This window comes from Panthera pardus, unplaced genomic scaffold (assembly GCF_024362965.1).
Source record: "Panthera pardus isolate Hobbes unplaced genomic scaffold, ASM2436296v1 HiC_scaffold_27, whole genome shotgun sequence".
NCBI lineage: Eukaryota > Metazoa > Chordata > Mammalia > Carnivora > Felidae > Panthera > Panthera pardus.
In genome coordinates, this window is record NW_026526843.1 from 23109695 (window position 1) to 23121512 (window position 11818).

At 39.2% G+C, this 11818-nt stretch overlaps 1 pseudogene; it reads left to right on the plus strand.

Annotated features, from left to right (window-relative positions):
- Positions 1–319: 319 nt before the first annotated feature.
- On the plus strand, positions 320–843 carry LOC109250674 (60S ribosomal protein L18a-like; annotated as a pseudogene).
- Positions 844–11818: the final 10975 nt, after the last annotated feature.

The window sequence follows — 11818 nt, forward strand, 5'->3', positions numbered from 1 at the left end:
AAGCTGAGCATGGAGTCTGCTTCTCTCTCTCTCTCTCTCTCTCTCTCTTTCTCTCTCTCTCTCTCTTCTGCCCCTCCCCTGCTCACACTCTCTCTCTCAAAATAAATAAATAAACTAAAAACATTTTTTTACAAAGCTATAATAAACAATCCTAAAATTAGTGTGAAACTACAAAAACCCAGAATAACCAAAACAATCTCGAAAAAGAAAAAGAAAACTGGAGCTTTAACAACTCAAGACTTCAAGTTATATTATAAAGCTGTAGTAATCAAAACAATATGGTCGCTTTGTGGGTGGCAGTGAGAGTGGAGACTGAGCCATGAAGGCCTCAGGCACACTGTGAAAGTACAAAGTGGTGTGGCACTGCCTGCCCACCCTCGAATGCTACATTCCACTCCTCTATTGCATGTGCGTCTGCATGTGATCATATTGTCACCAAGTCCTGCATCCAGCACTTTGTGTCTCAGTTGAAGAATATGAAAAAGTCTTCAGGGGAAATTGCTGTGGACAGGTGTTTGAGAATCCCCCTTTCAAGTAAAGAACTTCAGCATCTGGCTATGCTATGACTCTTATAGTGGCACCCACAACATGTATGGGGAGTACTGAGATCTGACCACTGAAAGTGCTGTCACACAATGCGACTGTGACTTGGGCATCCAGCACTGTGCATGGCCTCACTTGATCCAGATCATGAAGGTGGAGGATATTGCAGCCAGCAAGTGCTGCTGACTAGAAGTCAAGCAATTCCATGATTCCAGGATCAAATTCCCACAGCCCCACTGAGACCTACATCACCAGCACAAGCTACGCTTCACTGCCAATAGGCCCAACACCGTCTTTTAGATGCAGAGTCTCCCTGTCCCCAGGTCTGCTCAAATAAACTCCTTGGGAAAACAAAACGAACAAACAAAACACTATGGTACTAGCACAAAAATAAACACATAGATCAATATAAGGGAATAGAAAGCCCAGAAAATAAACCCACAATTTTATGGTCACTTAGTCATCGCCAAAAGAGGCAATAATATGCAATGGGAAAAAGACAGTGTCTTCAATAAATGGTAATGGGAAATCTGAACAGCTACATGCAAAAGAATGAAATGGACCACTTTCTTATACCATAAACAAAAATGAATTCAAAATGGATGAAAGACCTAAATATTAGACCTGAGACCATAAATATCTTACAAGACAGCAAAGTCAGCAGTTATGTATCTGACATCAACCAGTTTTGGAGGATACTGGAAGATGGCGGCATAGGAGGATGCTGGGCTCACTGCGCATCCTGCTGATCACTTAGATTCCACCTACACCTGCCTAAATAACCCAGAAAACCTCCAGAGGATTAGCAGAAAGGAGTCTCCGGAGCCAAGCGCAGACGAGAGGCCCACGGAAGAGGGTAGGAAGGGCGGCGAGGTGGTGCGTGCTCCACGGACTGGCGGGAGGGAGCCGGGGCGGAGGGACAGCCTGCCGGCCAAGCAGAGCCCCTGAGGCTGGCTGGCAAAAGTGGAGGAGCTGGACGGAGTGTGTTCCCACAGCAAGCGCGACGTAGTGTCTGGGAGGTCATAAGTTAACAGCTCTCCTCAGAAAGCTGGAAAGCTGGAGGACAAATGGAGGGAGAGCTGCTGAGCCCCCGGGCGACAGAGCTCAGTTAGGTGGGGAACAAAGGCGCTCACCAGCGCCATCTCCCCCGCCCATCCCCCAGCCAAAATCCCAAAGGGAACCAGTTCCTGCCAGGGAACTTGCTCGCTCCGCGCAAACACCCAACTCTGTGCTTCTGCGGAGCCAAATCTCCAGCAGCGGATCTGACTCCCTACCGCTGCCACAGGGCCCCTCCTGAAGTGGATCACCTAAGGAGAAGCGAGCTAACCCTGCCCCTCCTGCCCCTGTGCACCTTGCCTACCAACCCCAGCTAATACCGCAGATGCCCAGCACCACAAGCCTGGCAGTGTGCAAGTAGCCCAGACGGGCCATGCCACCCCACAGTGAATCCCGCCCCTGGGAGAGGGGAAGAGAAGGCACACACCAGTCTGACTGTGGCCCCAGCGGTGGGCTGGGGGCAGACATCAGGTCTGACTGCGGCCCCGCCCACCAACTCCAGTTATACACCACAGCACAGGGGAAGTGCACTGCAGGTCCTCACCACTCCAGGGACTATCCAAAATGACCAAACAGAAGAATTCCCCTCAGAAGAATCTCCAGGAAATAACAACAGCTAATGAACTGATCAAAAAGGATTTAAATAATATAACTGAAAATGAATTTAGAATAATAGTCGTAAAATTAATCGCTGGGCTTGAAGATAGTATAGAGGACAGCAGAGAATCTCTTGCTACAGAGATCAAGGGACTAAGGAACAGTCACGAGGAGCTGAAAAATGTTTAACGAAATGCAAAACAAAATGGAAATGACGACGGCTCGGATTGAAGAGGCAGAGGAGAGAATAGGTGAACTGGAAGATAAAGTTATGGAAAAAGAGGAAGCTGAGAGAAAGAGAGATAAAAAAATCCAGGAGTATGAGGGGAAAATTAGAGAACTAAGTGATACACTAAAAAGAAATAATATACGCATAATTGGTATCCCAGAGGAGGAAGAGAGAGGGAAAGGTGCTGAAGGGGTACTTGAAGAAATTATAGCTGAGAACTTCCCTGAACTGGGGAAGGAAAAAGGCATTGAAATCCAAGAGGCACAGAGAACTCCCTTCAGACGTAACTTGAATCGATCTTCTGCACGACATATCATAGTGAAACTGGCAAAATACAAGGATAAAGAGAAAATTCTGAAAGCAGCAAGGGATAAATGTGCCCTCAGATATAAAGGGAGACCTATAAGACTCGTGACTGATCTCTCTTTGGAAACTTGGCAGGCCAGAAAGGATTGGCACGAGATCTTCAGTGTGCTAAACAGAAAAAATATGCAGCCGAGAATCCTTTATCCAGCAAGTCTGTCATTTAGAATAGAAGAGAGATAAAGGTCTTCCCAAACAAACAAAAACTGAAGGAATTCGTCACCACTAAACCAGCCCTACAAGAGATCCTAAGGGGGATCCTGTGAGACAAAGTACCAGAGACATCACTACAAGCATAAAACATACAGACATCACAATGACTCTAAACCCGTATCTTTCTATAATAACACTGAATGTAAATGGATTAAATGCACCAACCAAAAGACATAGGGTATCAGAATGGATAAAAAAACAAGACCCATCTATTTGCTGTCTACAAGAGACTCATTTTAGATCTGAGGACACCTTTAGATTGAGAGTGAGGGGATGGAGAACTATTTATCATGTTACTGGAAGCCAAAAGAAAGCTGGAGTAGCCATACTTATATCAGACAAACTAGACTTTAAATTAAAGGCTGTAACAAGAGATGAAGAAGGGCGTAATATAATAATCACAGGGTCTATCCATCAGGAAGAGCTAACAATTATAAATGTCTATGCCCCAAATACCGGAGCCCCCAAATATATAAAACAATTACTCACAAACATAAGCAACCTTATTGACAACAATGTGGTAATTGCAGGGGACTTTAACATCCCACTTACAGAAATGGATAGATCATCTAGACACATGCTCAATAAAGAAACAAGGGCCCTGAATGATACATTGGATCAGATGGACTTGACAGATATATTTAGAACTCTGCATCCCAAAGCAACAGAATATACTTTCTTCTCGAGTGCACATGAAACATTCTCCAAGATAGATCACATACTGGGTCACAAAACAGCCCTTCATAAGCAGACAAGAATTGAAATCATACCATGCATACTTTCAGACCACAATGCTATGAAGCTTGAAATCAACCACAGGAAACAGTCTGGAAAACCTCCAAAAGCATGGAGGTGAAAGAACACCCTACTAAAAAATGAATGGGTCAACCAGGCAATTAGAGAAGAAATCAAAAAATATATGGAAACAAACGAAACTGAAAATACAACAATCCAGACGCTTTGGGATGCAGCGAAGGCAGTCCTGAGAGGAAAATACATTGCAATCCAGGCCTATCTCAAGACACAAGAAAAATCCCAAATACAAAATCTAACAGCACACCTAAAGGAAATAGAAGCAGAACAGCAAAAGCAGCCTAAACCCAGCAGAAGAAGAGAAATAATAAAGATCAGAGCAGAAATAAACAATATAGAATCTAAAAAAACTGTAGAGCAGATCAACGAAACCAAGAGTTGGTTTTTTGAAAAAATAAACAAAATTGACAAACCTCTAACCAGGCTTCTCAAAAAGAAAAGGGAGATGACCCAAATAGATAAAAATCATGAATGAAAATGGAATTATTACAACCAATCGGTCAGAGATACAAACAATTATCAGGGAATACTATGAAAAATTATATGCCAACAAATTGGACAACCTGGAAGAAATGGACAAATTCCTAAACACCCACACTCTTCCAAAACTCAATCAGGAGGAAATAGAAAGCTTGAACAGACCCATAACCAGCGAAGAAATTGAATCGGTTATCAAAAATCTCCCAACAAATAAGAGTCCAGGACCAGATGGCTTCCCAGGGGAGTTCTACCAGACGTTTAAAGCAGAGATAATACCTATCCTTCTCAAGCTATTCCAAGAAATAGAAAGGGAAGGAAAACTTCCAGACTCATTCTATGAAGCCAGTATTACTTTCATTCCTAAACCAGACAGAGACCCAGTAAAAAAAAAGAACTACAGGCCAATATCCCTGATGAATATGGATGCAAAAATTCTCAATAAGGTACCAGCAAATCGAATTCAATGGCATATAAAAAGAATTATTCACCATGATTAAGTGGGATTGATTCCTGGGATGCAGGGCTTGTTCAACATTCGCAAATCAATCAACGTGATACATCACATTAATAAAAGAAAAGAGAAGAACCATATGATCCTGTCAATCGATGCAGAGAAGGCCTTTGCCAAAATCCAGCACCCTTTCTTAATAAAAACCCTTGAGAAAGTCGGGATAGAAGGAACATACTTAAAGATCATAAAAGCCATTTATGAAAAGCCCACAGCTAATATCATCCTCAATGGGGAAAAACTGAGAGCTTTTTCCCTGACATCAGGAACATGACAGGGAGGCCCACTCTCACCGCTGTTGTTTAACATAGTGTTGGAAGTTCTAGCATCAGCAATCAGACAACAAAAGGATATCAAAGGCATCCAAATTGGCAAAGATGAAGTCAAGCTTTCGGTTATTGCAGATGACATGAATCTATACATGGAAAATCCGATAGACTCCACCAAAAGTCTGCTAGAACTGATACATGAATTCAGCAAAGTTGCAGGATACAAAATCAATATACAGAAATCAGTTGCATCCTATACACTAACAATGAAGCAACAGAAAGACAAATAAAGAAACTGATCCCATTCACAATTGCACCAAGAAGCATAAAATACCTAGGAATAAATCTAACCAAAGATGTAAAAGATCTGTATGCTGAAAACTATAGAAAGCTTATGAAGGTAATTGAAGAAGATATAAAGAAATGGAAAGACATTCCCTGCTCATGTATTAGAAGAATAAATTTTGTCAAAATGTCAATACTACCCAAAGCTATCTACACATTCAATGCAATCCCAATCAAAATTGCACCAGCATTCTTCTCTTAACTAGAACAAGCAATCCTAAAATTCATAAGGAACCACAAAAGGCCCCGAATAGCCAAAGTAATTTTGAAGAAGAAGACCAAAGCAGGAGGCATCCCAATCCCAGACTTTAGCCTCTACTACAAAGCTGTCATCATCAAGTAGCATGGTATTGGCACAAAAACAGACACATAGACCAATGGAATAGAATAGAAACCCCAGAACTAGACCCACAAACGTATGGCCAACTCATCTTTGACAAAGCAGGAAAGAACATCCAATGGAAAAAAGACAGTCTCTTTAACAAATGGTGCTGGGAGAACTGGACAGCAACATGCAGAAGGTTAAAACTGGACCACTTTCTCACACCATTCACAAAAATAAACTCAAAATGGATAAAGGACCTGAATGTGAGACAGGAAACCATCAAAACCCTAGAGGAGAAAGCGGGAAAAGACCTCTCTTACCTCAGCCGTAGCAATCTCTTACTTGATACATCCCCAAAGGCAAGGGAATTAAAAGCAAAAATGAATTACTTGGACCTTATGAAGATAAAAAGCTTCTGCACAGCAAAGGAAACAACCAACAAAACCAAAAGGCAACCAACGGAATGGGAAAAGATATTTGCAAATGACATATCGGACAAAGGGCTAGTATCCAAAATCTATAAAGAGCTCACCAAACTCCACACCCGAAAAACAAATAACCCAGTGAAGAAATGGGCAGAAAACATGAATAGACACTTCTCTAAAGAAGACATCCGGATGGCCAACAGGCACATGAAAAGATGTTCAATGTCGCTCTTTATCAGGGAAATACAAATCAAAACCACACTCAGATATCACCTCACGCCAGTCAGAGTGGCCAAAATGAAGAAATCAGGAGACTATAGATGCTGGAGAGGATGTGGAGAAATGGGAACCCTCTTGCACTGTTAGTGAGAATGCAAATTGGTGCAGCCGCTCTGGAAAGCAGTGTGGAGGTTCCTCAGAAAATTAAAAATAGACCTACCCTATGACCCAGCAATAGCACTGCTAGGAATTTACCCAAGGGATACAGGAGTGCTGATGCATAGGGGCACTTGTACCCCAATGTTTATAGCAGCACTCTCAACAATAGCCAAATTATGGAAAGAGCCTAAATGTCCATCAACTGATGAATGGATAAAGAAATTGTGGTTTACATACACAATGGAATACTACGTGGCAATGAGAAAGAATGAAATATGGCCTTTTGTAGCAACGTGGATGGAACTGGAGAGTGTGATGCTAAGTGAAATAAGCCATACAGAGAAAGACAGATACCATATGGTTTCACTCTTAGGTGGATCCTGAGAAACTTGACAGAATCCCATGGGGGAGGGGAAGGAAAAAAAAAAGAGGTTAGAGTGGGAGAGAGCCAAAGCATAAGAGACTGTTAAAAACTGAGAACAAACTGAGGGTTGATGGGGCGTGGGAGGGAGGGGAAGGTAGGTGATGGGTATTGAGTAGGGCACCTTTTGGGATGAGCCAATTTGACAGTAAACTTCATATATTGAAAAAAAAAAAAAAAGAACCACAACAGAAAAAAAAAAAAAGAAAAAGTCAACCCACCATATGGAAGAAGATATTTGTAATGATATAGCCTATAGGTGGTTAATATCCAAAACATATAAAGAACATATTCAAATAAACATATAATTCCATTAAAAATGAGCATAGGACATGAACAAACATCTTTTTTGAAAAAGATATCCAGATGGCCAACAGACACATGAAAAGAATGTTCAAAGTCATTCGTCATCAGGGAAATACAGATCAAAACCGCAATGAGATATAACCTCAAATGTGTCAGGATGGATAAAACAAAAAACAAAAAATATCAAGTGTTGGCAAAGATATAGATATAAATGAACCCTAATGCACACTTGGTGAAAATACTAATGAATCAGGGCTCAGCAAATTCAAATGATTGTGTACATAACTATGCATTTTTACATACCACCATGGTAGGATACACGAAGTCAACAAAAAGAAAAAAAAATAGGAAAGTCCATAAATATATGGAGGTTAAACCACATCCTCCTAGGCAATGAATGGGTCAACAGGAAATCAAAGAAGAAATTTAAAAGAATACAATGAAACAAATGAAAATGAAAGCATGATGGTCCAAAACCTTTGGGATGCAGCAAAAGAAGTCCTTAGTGGGAAGTATATAGTAATACAGGCCTATCTGAAGAAGAAAGAAAAATCTCAAGCAACAGAGAAAAAATACAACAACAATTTCAGCCTAAAGCCAGCAGAAAGGAAATAATAAATATTAGAGGAGAAACAAATGATATAGATATAAAACAACAACAACAGCAACAACAACAACAGAACAAAAACACAATAGTATTTATCAATGAAACCAGGATCTGGTGCTCTGAAAAAATTAATAACATTGATAAACCTCTAGTCAGACACAGGAGCCACACAAATAAATTAACAAACAAGAGAGGAAACATAACAACCAACACCACAGAAATGCAAACAATTATAAGAGAATATTATCAAACCCTGTATTCCAACAAACTAGACAACATGGAAGAAATCGATAAATTCCTACAAACTATAAACTACCAAAACTGAAATGGGAAGAAATAGAAAATGTGAACAGACCAATTACAAGGAAAGAAATTGAATCTGTAATCAAAAAAATCTCCCAACAAAAGAAAATCCAGGGCCATAGAGCTTCATAGGGGAATTCTACCAGGCATTTAAAGAAGAGTTAATATCAATTCTTCTCAAACTATTCCCCAAAACAGAAATGGAAGGAAAACTTCCAAATCAATTCTATGAGGCCAACATTACCCTTATACCAAAACCAGACAGACTTATCTGAAAAAACAGAAACAAAAACAAAAACAAAAACTACAGACCAATATCCTGATGAACATGGATGCAAAAATTCTCAATAAAATACTAACAAATTGAATCCAACAGTACATTAAAAGAATTAGTCACCAAGAATAAGTGGGATTTATTGCTGAGGCAAGAGTGGTTCAATATTCTCAAATCAATGAATATAATATACCACATTAATAAAGAAAGGATAAGAACCATATGATCCTATCAATAGATGCAGCAAATGCATTTGGCGAAATACAGCATCCATTCTTATTAAAAAACCTTCAACAAAGTCAAGTTTGAGGGAACATACCTTAACATTATAAATATCATATGTGAAAGACACATAGCTAATATCATCCTTAATGGGGAAAAACTGAGAACTTCTCCTGTACAGTCAGGAACAAGACAGAGATATCCACCTTCTCTCCCTCTCTCTTTTTTATTTATCTTAGTACTGGCAATCCTATTCTCAGCAATCAAACAAAAATAAATAAAGGTATCCAAATCAGCAAGGCAGAAGTCAAACTTTCATGATGCACAAATGACTTGATACTTTATGTAGAGAAACCCCATAAGACTACACCAAAAAATTGCTAGAACTGACACATAAATTCAACAAAGTCTCAGGATAAAAAATCAACATACAGAAATCTGTTGCAATTCTATACACCAATAATGAATCACCAGAAAGAGAAATCAAGGAATCGATTCCATTTACAATTGCACCAAAACACAGAAGATACCCAGGAATAAACCTAGCCAAAGAAGTAAAAGATCTATACTCTGAAAACTATAAAACACTTATGAAGGAGACTGAAGATGACACAAAGAAATGGAAAACATTCTATGCTCATGGATTGTAAGAACAAACATTGTCAAAATGTCTATACTATCCAAAGCAACCTGCAAATTTACTGCAATCCCTATCAATTTTTCACAGAGCTAGAACAAACAATCCTAAAATTTGTATGGAACCAGAAAAGACCTTGAATAGTCAAAGCAATCTTGAAAAAGAAAAGCAAAGCTGGCAACATCTCGATTCCAGGCTTGAAACTCTATTACCAAGCTGTGGTAATGAAGACACAATGGTACTGGCACGAAAATAGACACATAGATCTATGGAACAGAATAGAAAACCCAGAAATGGACCTACAACTCTATGATCAACTCATCTTTGACAAAGCAGGAAAGAATAACCAATGGAAAAAAAGAGAGTCTCTTTAGTAAATGGTGTTGGGAAAACTGGACAGCAGCATGCAGAAGAATGAAACTGGCCTACTTTCTTACACCATACACAAAAATAAATTCAAAAATGATGAAATACCTAAATAGGAGCCAGGAGGAAATAAAAATCCTACAGGAAAACACAGGCAGCAACCTCTTTGACCTCAGCTGGAGCAATTTATTACTGGACACGTCTCCAGACTCAAGGGAAAAAGAAGGAAAAATGAACCATTGGGACTTCATCAAGATAAAAAGTTTCTGAATAGCAAAGGAAATAATCAACAAAACTATAAGGCAGCCTACAGAATGGGAGAAGATAGATGCAAGTCACATATTTGATAAAGTATTATTGTCCAAAATCTATAAAGATCTATCAATCTTGACACCCAAAAAAACAAATAATCCATTTAAGAAATTGGCAGAATATATGAATAGACATTTTTCCAAAGACATCCAGATGGCCAGCAGACACATGAAAAGAGGTTTAGCATCACTCCTCATCAGGGAAATACAAATCAAAACCATGATGAGATACCACTTCACACCTGTAAGAATGGCTAAAATTAAGAATACACGAAACAGCAAATGTTGGTGAGGATGTGGAGAAAGGGGAACCCTCTTGCGCTGTTGGAGGGAATACAAACTGGTGCTTCCACTCAGGAAAACAGTATTGCTGTTCCTCAAAAAGTTAAAGATAGAACTACTGTACAATCCAGAAATTGCAGTATTTGGTATACACCCAAATACACAAAATGACTGATATGATCCTTCATGAATGCACCCCAATGCTTACAGCATTATCAGCAATAGCCAAATTATGGAAAGAGCCCAAATGTCTATTTAGCCTAAGTTTCTCTGAATGGAGAAAGAAGAATTGGTGTATATATATATATATATATATATATATATATAGGAATATTATTCAGCATCATAAAATGAAATCTTGCTATTTTCAACAACATGGATGAAGCTAGAGTGTATTATGCTAAGTAAAATAAGTAAGTCAGAGAAAGAAAAATATCATATTATTTCATTCATGTGTGGAGTTTAAGAAAGAAATCCAATGAACATAGGGGAATGAAAAAATGTGAGTAAAGCAAATCGGAATAGACTCTTAACTATAGATAACAAACTGAGAGTTGATGGAGGGGATCTTGTTAGGGGATGACCTAAATGTGTGATGGATATTAAGGAGGGCATTTGTGTTGGGCACTGGTTTTTGTACGTAAGTGATGAGTCACTAAATTCTACTCCTGAAACTAATATTACACTATATGTTAATTAATTATAATTTAAAATAAAATTTGAGAAAAAATTTAAAATACCTATATCCTGGCTATGGGAGACAATATGCAATATATTGGCTGTTCATTCAGAGCATATATAACCTCCCAGAGAACTTAATCACAGCCCTGTAAAGTATTACCCCCCCTAACTGGCAATATAGCTGGGGCTTCAGAAAACCATTCCACCATTTCATCAAGCCAACAGCTTCAGGATGGTAGGAAATAGGATAAGACTAACAAATTCAATGATCCACACTTCATTAGCTCTGAAGTTAGTTCTTTGTTCAAACATGATGTTGTGTGGAATACACACAAAGAAAATGGGCACCATTAAGTCCACATCTAGTAGATTTTGCAGAAACATTACATGTGAGAAAGGCAAATCCAGACACAGAGTGTATATTCCAGTAATAATGAAAGAACTGACCAAACTCCAACACCTGAAAAACAAATAATCCAGTGAAGATATGGGCAGAAGACATGAATAGACACTTTTCCAAAGAAGACATCCAGATGGCCAACAGACACACAAAACGATGCTCAACGTCATTCATCATCAGAGAAATACAAATCAAAACCACACTGAGATACCATCTCACACAGGTCAGAGTGGCTAAAATGAACAAATAAGGAAATATAGATGCTGGCAAGGATGTGGAGAAACAGGAACCCTCTTGCACTTTTGGTAGGAATGCACACTTGTGCAGCCACTCTGGAAAACAGTGTGGAGGTTCCACAAAAAATGAAAAATAGATCTCCAGGAATTTACCTAAGGGATACAGGAGTGCTGATGCATAGAGGCACATATACCCCAATGTTTATAGCAGCACTTTCAACAATAGCC